This window comes from Vigna unguiculata, chromosome 10 (genome assembly GCF_037176805.1).
Source record: "Vigna unguiculata cultivar grain cowpea cultivar isolate G323 ecotype 2 chromosome 10, ASM3717680v1, whole genome shotgun sequence".
Lineage (NCBI taxonomy): Eukaryota > Viridiplantae > Streptophyta > Magnoliopsida > Fabales > Fabaceae > Vigna > Vigna unguiculata.
In genome coordinates, this window is record NC_140801.1 from 35433661 (window position 1) to 35444417 (window position 10757).

General features: G+C 32.2%; 1 pseudogene; it reads left to right on the top strand.

Moving 5' to 3' along the window:
• Positions 1-342: 342 nt before the first annotated feature.
• LOC114163640 (uncharacterized) lies at positions 343-5577 on the top strand (annotated as a pseudogene).
• The last annotated feature ends 5180 nt before the right edge of the window (positions 5578-10757 follow it).

Genomic DNA, 10757 nt, shown 5'->3' on the forward strand with positions numbered 1-10757 from the left:
ATTTTGGCGGTAAAAATTTCATGAGTCATCTATCCAGTATCATGCAACTGCGAAAATCTTTAGATTAGTTTATGTTAAGACAACCTTTAATGGTTAAGTAGATGAGAATTTGGTAAATCAAGTCTGTTCTAAATGGTTAAAGCACAGCTTACTATTATTATTCATTAATTGGAATTGTTTCATTTATCTGTTCACAAAGCAGTATTATGAACTATATCTGTAATGTTTTCAAAATTTCGTGTAGAAGTTTTTCTATGATCTTCAAATATAACCTTTATATATTATGCAAATGTTGTTATTTCCGAAATAATTATCATTGTGTGTTGTGTTTAATGTAGAATGATGGCCGATGAAAATAGAATATGCAGTTCAAGTGCAAGAATAAAAAGAAAACTCATAATGCAGGAGAAGAGGATGAAAGCTACATACAAAAATCAGAAGCGCGTTGAAAACAAAATGCCAGATTGTACCCCATTAGCATATGTAACAACTTATTTTGTTAATCAAGATACGTTGCATATGGAATCACAACTTGGATCTTCTGATATTAGATTCAGGAATGTTCAAAGAAATGTTACAGGCTCACGAAAGAAGCCTCAAAGTTTGCTTGACAAGTTTGAAGGCACTGTGAATAATGTGACTAACATAAGTCAAGGGAATATACCAAGTCAATCATTTGTATTGGAAGATGTTCATGAACTAGAATCATATTCAGATGAGTCTGAATCGCTTGGTCAAACAGTAGAAGGTAATTTTATTTTGAAATGAAATTAACAGTTCATCATTATTACTGATATGTTGATCATAATTAATTAAGCAGTCATTGATGAAGTAGATGATAGGAACCATCAAAGCATGGAGACTAATGCAAGATAAGTAATCTACGAAGTTTTTTATCAACATAATTGTTATGATATATGAGAACTTCAACTAATAATTATATTAATTTCCAAATTGTATGCAGATATAGGAGATCCGATCTATGTTTGTCAGCATTGCAATGCATATATGTGGTATCAAGAACGCATTGGCAAATCTCATCATATGATTAATCCGAACTTTCAGCTATGTTGCTCAAATGGAAAAGTTGAATTGCCAATGTTGAAAAAACCCTCGGATGAGCTAAGTCAACTTTTATTTCAATCAGATTCAAAACAGAGCAGAACTTATCAGAAGAATATCAGAACATACAACATGATGTTTGCATTTACATCACCTGGAGCAAAAATTGACAATAAATACAACAATGGAGGTGGTCCACCAAATTTGAGAATCCAAGGACAATCATGCCACAGAATTGGTAGTCTTCTTCCACCAATTGGACAACAGCCAAAGTTTGCTCAATTATATATTTATGATACTGAAAACGAGATACACAACAGAATTCAATCTCTAAGGTACAATTCATTCGTCTAAACAATTGTTATTATATTATGTAGCATGTTTGTATTGATCTGCTGAAACAATTGCCATATATCAATGTAGGAACAACAATGATATTGATGCTGAAATTGTTAGAACATTAACAAACATGCTAGATAAGTACAATGTCCATGCTAAATCTTTTCGTATGGCAAGGGACAAATATGCGGAGCAGCCATGTCATGATCTTAAATTGAAACTTATTGCTGATAGACAAAACGATGGACGTATATACAACATCCCCACCGTTTCAGAGGTTGCTGCATTAATAGTAGGAGATGTTGACACTGCATCTCCTAGGGATATTATTATGGAAAGCAGAACAGGAAAATTACAAAGAATAAACGAGTTGCACACAAGCTACTTGCGATATCAGTATCCGCTGCTATTTCCCTATGGTGAAGATGGATATAGGCATGATATTAGTCATCGTGATTCTTTGGCACTCAAACGTAACCGCTTAACAATTAGGGAATGGTTTTGTTTCAGAATTCAAACCCGACAATGTGAGCCAATGACCATTCTTAGATCAAGAAGATTATTCCAACAATTTGTTGTAGATGGATATACAATGATTGAGTCTGAAAGACTATCATTCATCAGAAACAATCAGTCCAAGCTGAGGGTTGACAAATATAGTAACCTCTGCCAACCAAGCAATGAGAGCTACACAGAAGCTTCACAGAAAGGAAAACGTTTTATGCTTCCATCTAGCTTTGTCGGTGGTAGGAGATTTATGGATCAATTATATTTTGATGGGATGGCAATATGTGGTCATGTAGGATTCCCATATCTTTTTTTAACTTTTACTTGCAATCCAAAATGGCCAGAGATTTGCAGAATATTGAACCCTTTAAAATTAACTCCTTCAGATAGGCCAGATATCATTGCAAGAGTTTTCAGAATCAAATTTGACCAACTATTGTCAGATTTAACAAAGAAGAACATATTGGGAAGGGTCATAGCATGTCTGTATACTTCATATACTTACTATTTATTTGTTTCATTTAATTGATTATTCTAATCATGTAACTGATGTATGATTGCAGACATGTATAGTATTGAATTCCAGAAATGTGGTTTGCCACATGCTCATTTGTTGTTATTTTTGCATCCATCAAGCAAGTACCCGACAGCCATGGATATTGACAAAGTAATCTCAGCTGAAATACCATGTGCCAAAGAAGATACAGAATTGTATAACTGCGTAAAAGAACATATGATTCACGGCCCATGTGGAATGTCTAAGATATCATCTCCATGCATGAAAAATGGATCATGTTCTCGATTTTATCCAAAGAAATTTGAAGATACTACAACAATTTCAGAAGATGGTTTTCCTCATTATCGCAGAAGAAACAATGGTCTTAGCATTGTGAAGAATGATATTGCACTAGACAATTGATTTGTGGTTCCTTACAATCCTACAATATTAGTCAAATATCAGGCTCATGTCAATGTAGAATGGTGCAACCGTTCTAATTCAATCAAGTACTTATTTAAGTACATCAATAAGGGTTATGATAGAATTACTGCTGCCATTGTTTCTAATGAGAACCAAGGTTTTTCAACTGATATTCCAAGGGATGAAATCAAACAATATATTGATTGTAAATATATTTCTCCATGCGAAGCATGTTGGAGAGTATTTTCATTTCCAATTCATGGAAGAAATCCAGCTGTTGAACGATTGTTTTTTCATCTACCAGGCGAGCAATCAGTGTACTTCAAGGATGATGATGACATTGATGATATCATGGCAAAAGCGACAGTTAGGGAGTCCATGTTCACCAGTTGGATGGAGTGCAACAAGAAATATTCAGATGCAAGGGAACTAACATATCCACAATTTGTTACTAAGTATGTGTATAATAAGAATCAAAGGTGTTGGAAACCAAGGAAAAAAGGAAATACCATTGGAAGACTTATTTGGGTTCCCCCAGCAACTGGTGAACTTTTCTACCTAAGAAGGATGCTAACAATTGTTAAAGGTCCAATATCCTACATAGATTTGCGAACTGTTGAAAGCATAACTTATCCTACATTTAGAGAAGCATGTGAAGCTTCTGGATTTTTGGTAGATGATAGAGAATACATCGAAGCTATCAAGGAAGCCAATGAATGGGGATCTGGAAACTTCTTGAGGAGATTATTCGTAACTATGCTCATGTCAAATAGTATCAACAAACCTGAGGAGGTTTGGAAGAAAACATGGGAAATGCTTTCTGATGGAATTGTATATAATGAAAGAATTATTGCACGAAATCCAGGTGAAATAGTTTTTAACAATATTAATGTCAATTTTGAATATGAAACTATGTTAACTCATGTTATTTGTTGCAGCCCTCAACCTGAATTTTGAACTATTGAAAAATTTGACTTTGATTGAAATTGAGAAGCTTTTACAGAACAATAGGAGATCATTAAAGGAATTTCCCTCCATGCCTTATCCTAATGATTTTGTAGTAAATTACTGTGGCAACCGATTAGTGTATGCTGAACTTGATTATAACAAGGATGATGAACTACGTATCTTTGAATCAAATTTTAGCAGTATGACAGGTAAGTCATTTATTCGTAATATTTTTGCAACACAAGTCATTGCTATTTATCTAAATTATTATTGATATGCAGATGAACAAAGACATATTTTCCAAAAGATTATAAATGCGGTGCATGATGAAAAAGGGGGCATGTTCTTTTTATATGGATATGGAGGAACTGGAAAAACATTTATGTGGAACACATTATCTTCTGCTCTTCGTTCTGAAGGAAAAATAGTTCTAACAGTTGCATCAAGTGGTATAGCGTCTTTGTTATTGCCTGGAGGTAAAACAGCTCATTCAAAATTTAAAATTCCAGTTCCAACACTTGAACACTCTGTCTGCAACATTACAAAAGGTAGTGAACTATCAGATTTGATGAAATTGGCAAACCTCATAATTTGGGATGAAGCACCAATGGCACACAAGTTTTGTTTTGAGGCACTAGATCAAACTTTAAAAGATATCATGAAAGAACACAACAAATCAGATTTCGTTTTTGGTGGCAAAGAAATAGTATTTGGAGGGGATTTTAGACAAATTCTTCCTGTTATCCCTCGAGGAAGCAGGTCTGATATTGTTCATGCAACAATCAACTCATCCTATCTTTGGGAGCATTGTCAGATTCTAAACTTGACCAAAAACATGCGACTGTTACAGCAGGGATTGCACAGCTCTACTGTTGCTGAAATTGAAGAGTTTTCTTCCTGGATAATAAAAATTGGTGATGGTTCACTGAATGAACCTAATGACGGCTTAGTAGATATAGAAATCCCTCCAGAATTTCTAATCAAAAACTACAAAGACCCTATCCAAGCTATAATCAATAGCACTTATCCACAACTACACCAAAAATTCAATGATGAGATGTTTTTGATATCACGAGCTATTCTAGCCAGTCGAATTGAAACAGTGGATGAAATCAATAAATCTGTTCTGGATTCTATTCCAGGTGATGCTTAACTCATACTTATCATTTTTTCATACATCTGTCATATTTTATAAGTCTAACAACTGTTATTGATAAAATTTAGGTGAAGTAAAAGAGTACCGTAGCGCAGACTGTATTGATACTTCAGATACCATGGACGTTGATGTATATGACGGTATTACACCAGAATTTTTAAATTCATTGAGAACATCGGGATTACCAAATCATAGTATAAAACTCAAAGTTGGGACACCAATAATGCTTTTGAGAAATTTAGATCAATCTGAAGGTCTCTGTAATGGAAGTAGATTAGTAGTTACCAGACTAGCAAAGCATGTAATTAGTGCAAAAATTATAACTGGGAAAAACAAAGGAACAGAAGTTTACATCCCGCGTATGTCTATGTCTCCATCTCAGTCACCATGGCCATTCAAGATGATTAGAAGACAATTCCCAATCATGCTATCTTATGCTATGACCATAAACAAATCTCAAGGTCAGTCTTTAGATTGTGTTGGATTGTATCTGCCTACACCAGTTTTTAGTCATGGTCAGTTATATGTTGCAGCTTCCAGAGTTAAAAGCAAGTCTGGATTAAAGATTTTAATCCATGACACCGAGAATAAGCCTTTGACTGCTACCACAAATGTAGTTTTTAAAGAAGTTTTCAACAATGTGTAATGAACGATTACATACCTGATCTTTTTTTGGCTAGCCATGCATATGTGGAATAGTTACAGAGTAAGAATGCTTAACTGATATTCTTAAATATGATGTGTTGGCGTAATGTATAAGTTTTTTGTCATAATAACTTGCAGTAATAAATGAATATGTGGTACTTTGATGTTATCCCTTGCATTTATCATGTCTGAACTGACAATTACATTATGGTAAATTCGTATTGGGCATAGTGCATTAAATATGCAAACTGCCATTGACCAACAAGAAAACAAGAATTAATTATATGCGCAGATAATATTCTGAAATAACTGCTAGGTTCATATAGCAATTCCTTATATAGAATATTATCTTGCAGCCATATAATTAGCCCAATTGATATTGAATCTCTTACTTGACACACCACCTTAAATATGTAGTTAACCTCCCACAATTGTCAGTTTAATCATGTTTTGAACCCCAACAAGACCTTGCAACGTCATACGAGCAGCCCAAGTAATACTGAATATTTAACTAAACACACTACCATAATTATCAAACGCACCTCCCAGATGTCTGACATTATTAATCAAATATGCTGATGCAAATGAAGATCCGTGTTCTTTTATTAACAACTATCCATACTATATTAAATACATCAAATTATGGACATTACATTTATTTATAAAATTGACTTTTTTAACATAAATAAGTAATATTATATACAAACGAATATAGAAATTATTTTGTTTTTTTATTAACGTAATATTAGAGTAAGAGTTATATTGTTATTTATGTTATTTATGAGTAACAGTTATAAAAGTAAATAATGTTATTTATAAAATTATATTACCAATAAGAATACTAAGGTTTAAATATACTTTTATTAATTATAAAATAATTTCATATTTGGTAATAATACTTTACATTTATTCAAAGTTTTCGCTAATTTCAATTTATATTAATTTAAATTTTAAACTTAATCAAAAAATGTAGATAACGAAAGTTGAAACTTGGTATAGTAATCCCAAGAGACATGTACATATTTATCATTAAGTAGATATAGTCAATATAATAGTCAATATAAATAAGCAGTTTTATATCAACATTCCAAAATACATTAATGTTGATATACTAAATATCTAACATAAACTTAAACTATATATTCCAAAATTCATAAAAAAGAAACTTAAACTAAGTGTTTGTAGGATGTACGTAATACTTTGACAGACAAAATATTCAAAACATTACAATAAGCTAATTCTTTAATATATGGATTACGCCCTTTTCTTCATCCTCCACAACAAATCTTATCCGATCACCAGCAGCCAATCCGTTTTCTTTGCAAAACTTCTTCCAACCACAGGTCAAGTAACACTCATACGAACTTCTGCCCGTCCAACGTATCTTACAGTCCCAGAATTGAGATTGGTCATTCGTCAGTCTGTAGCTCTTGCGGCCCTTGATCAAGCATTCTTTTGCAAATTTGGAATCCAGATACTACATTCGAAAAAAACATGTTAATGCATCATAGATAGGAATTCAAGTATGAAACCAGGATTATATATATCTGTCTTACCAAAGAAGATGCTTTAACATCATAATTGCTTAATACTTTCTCAAAATCAGGAGCAGCAACTGGAACTTGGGTGTTTACAGCACTGCCCGAATTTCTATTTTAATCCATTTCTACTCCTTCAGCCGAGAATATCCTATGAAGAAATACATTGTTTCCTACATAGTTTAAATGTAAGTAACACGGACCAGTCAACCCATAATATGGAATCTACCTACTAAAACCAAACAGAACCATCCTCAAAGACTCATCTGTATCGACATATATTTCAAACATCTTTGACAGGGGATCATACAACTTGATCGCGTAATTAAACGCAAGTTTATCCCGACAGAATATTTGGAAGTAATCTGGGACAGTAATCAACATCTAAGACAACAATCAAGACATGAACTATATTAGAATCAATGCCATACAAATGCAACTGTAAATGTAATAACAATGGATTAATATTGCATACCGTGGCTGGGATAAACTGCACCCTAAACGCTTGGAAAAACCTTATTGAAGACAAAGGGTTACATCCAAGAGAAGTCTTTGCTGTACCAGGGTAGTCAAACTCCGTCCAGTCCAAATCAAAAAGCCTTATACGAAAAAATCGGTCTCCACAGTAAACAGTACACACATAATAAACATCGTTGACGTTATAAAAAGACCGAATGCTCTGGACACCACGAAACTGTCTCTGACCCAAAAGACCCTCATCAAACTCTATATTTATGGTATTTCCTTTCAGATCGCTAAAGAAGTTGGTCCCCAGCAGTAGCATTTTACCCCATTGCTCATAAAAACCAACTTCGAACTCCAGACATTCCTAACATATACGAAAGCAGTAGCATTCATAAAAATGAAAACTTTGAACACAAATTTGTACAAATACTTCAACCACAACACCATCGTACAAAAAAATATTAACTTTACGCCAGAACCTAGGTATTCCTATCCAAAAAACGAAACTTTAAATAAACGAACAAAATAATGCACCAACCTCTGCGGGCTCCATCACCGTCACTGAGTTTTGGTAAAAGTTTGTGAAGCTCATGGCCCTTGATGAAGACATTTTAATGTTTGGAGGCTGCTGCAACTGCGACAGGGATAATGGTTTCTTTCTTCGTTTCTGACCAAAGACAGGGATGATGGTTTCTTTCTTCTTTCTGACCAAACACACGCACACTGATCCAACTTACCATTTAAAGCCACAAAACGTAACAACTGAACGAAATAAAACCCCCTGACGAAACCAATCAACGTGCAAAAAAAATATCCCCACGACAAGACATGTAATAAGTTGGTTTTGCCGCCATCTTTTCGTATTCTGAGAGATATATTACATTTATTTTAATGATATTAAATTAGTAGTAAAAACGTTTACCATACCACTTTAATAATCTACTGCTAGGTTAAACAAGAAACCAAAATACAAAAACATAAAACAATTAACCGACATTGACCTTAAATTCAAATCAATTGTCAAATTAATAAATCAATAAGAGAATAATATTACAAATATAACAACACTAATATATAACTGTAATTAATTGTAGGAAATTATTTCAAAATTATATTTATTTAAGGAATATAATTATTACATATTGTTTATAACCATGTAAATATAAATATTAATTTCTTTTTAAAAAATAACTTTTAAATCTAACAAGAAAATCCAAAACAAATAATTAACACCTGTTTTTTACTCTTTAATCTTCACCAAAACTCTAAACTTATTATCACAAACAACATTCTGTAATTAAATTTCTAAAAAAATTAAACTGACATTTCATATTCCAAACAAAATAACAATCTATATCATCACAAATAAATTATTCCAAATTACTCAAAAACACATAACATATAACACATAATATATATTAATAATTAATTATACGTAAATGTATAATTACATAATCGTTAGATGAATTTGTTGTTTGAATATTTTAAAATTCACAATTAAAACATCTATAACTTTTAAATTAAATTATTGATTTATTGATAATAATATTAAATCTGTTTTCTAAACAAAAATTTTTAAAAACAAAAACACGACCCGTGCGTACGCACGGGTCTCATGCTAGTTATGTTAAATAGTTAACTCTAGACTAGTGATTTGATTGTATCAATTGGTTATGTGATAGATGAAGTTGTTGGAGATATTTTTTGCCACGAGGGAATCATTGATGAGTCTAAACTTCTTGAAGATGTTGAAAGTCACCAACAATAACATTTCTTCAAGTTCTCTTATATGCTTAGTCCATTATCTCAATATATTTGGTGTTTAATTATTTGAGTCAAACATTCCATTTGTAAAATAGATTAATGTAAAGGAATTGTTGAGGATCTTCCCAACAATGAAGATGCATATGTTGTTCTGTTGTGTTTTTTTATTCAGTTATTTCCATTTTTTCTTGTATTTAGAATGAATATTTTTTTCTAAAAACAAAAACTCCATGGGCTGGCCTTATACCACAAGGCTTTTATGGGATTTTTGGCCTTGTGGACTTTTTCAATAAGGGGTTTTTTGTCCCTGTGGGCTTTTTTAGCCCCAACCAATGTGGGCTAGGGCCAAACCATGAGAAATGAGCCAATTAACTAATCTACAAACCATGCTGCATATTACGGTGTGTAAGAACACCTCCCTCATCTTCTTTTCATATAACATGCAAATTTCATAATAACTCATTAATCATACATATTTTTTTATCTCAATTTATTTTCAAGTATCATCATATAAAAATATTCAAAAAATATATTCAAAAGAACAATATCATGAAAAATCAATAATTTTAACATTTTATAGCATTTAAAAACAATTTTTTGAAAATTCTCAAAAAATTCTCTATCTTAGCTATAAAAGCCTTACTTGTCTCACTAGAGGTTCTAATCACCTAGCGAGTACTGTCTTAAAGTTCTTACCATAATGTCAACACCCAATTTCGTCCGGCAACAAAAAAAATTAATATACTATTAATTTAAGAGTAAATATATTTATATATTTTATTTTATTTCGTTTTTACTTTTTTTTTATTATTCATTTTTATTTTCTTTGATTTTATTTTCACTTTATTCCACCGTATTCTTTTATTTTTACCTTTACTTTGTTTTATTTTATTTTTATTTCTCTTTTCCGTTTTTTATTTATTTTTATTTTCCTTTTCTTTCTTTCTTCTTTTCTTTTTTTCTCTTTTTTTTTTCTTCTTTTTTTCTCGCATTCTCAAACAGATTTTTCTTAAAAAAAAAAAGGAAAGAAAAAAGAAAACAAAACAAAAAGGAGAAATAAAGGTGGTAGAGTTTAAAGTGATTGGACTTGAACAAAATAGCTTGCCTTATTTGAATATGGTCTCTGTACCAATTTTAAGAGCTGTTGATGGTTACACAAAAATGGAAAAAAGTGTTTGTTTGGGGTGATTGAAAAAGGATGAAGTGACCCAACATTACAGTAAAAAAAAATGGTAAGAAGCAACCCAATTGCAGCGGAAAAAGGGTAAGAAGCAACCAGTGGTAAGAAGCAACCGCCATTTCTCCAGGATGCCTTAAAAGGTGGTTTGTTTTGAATCATTTGAAGGGGAGGATTCATGACCAACCTCACAGAGATACACCAAAAAGGACCAACATCCATGGGTTGGAGAGGGGA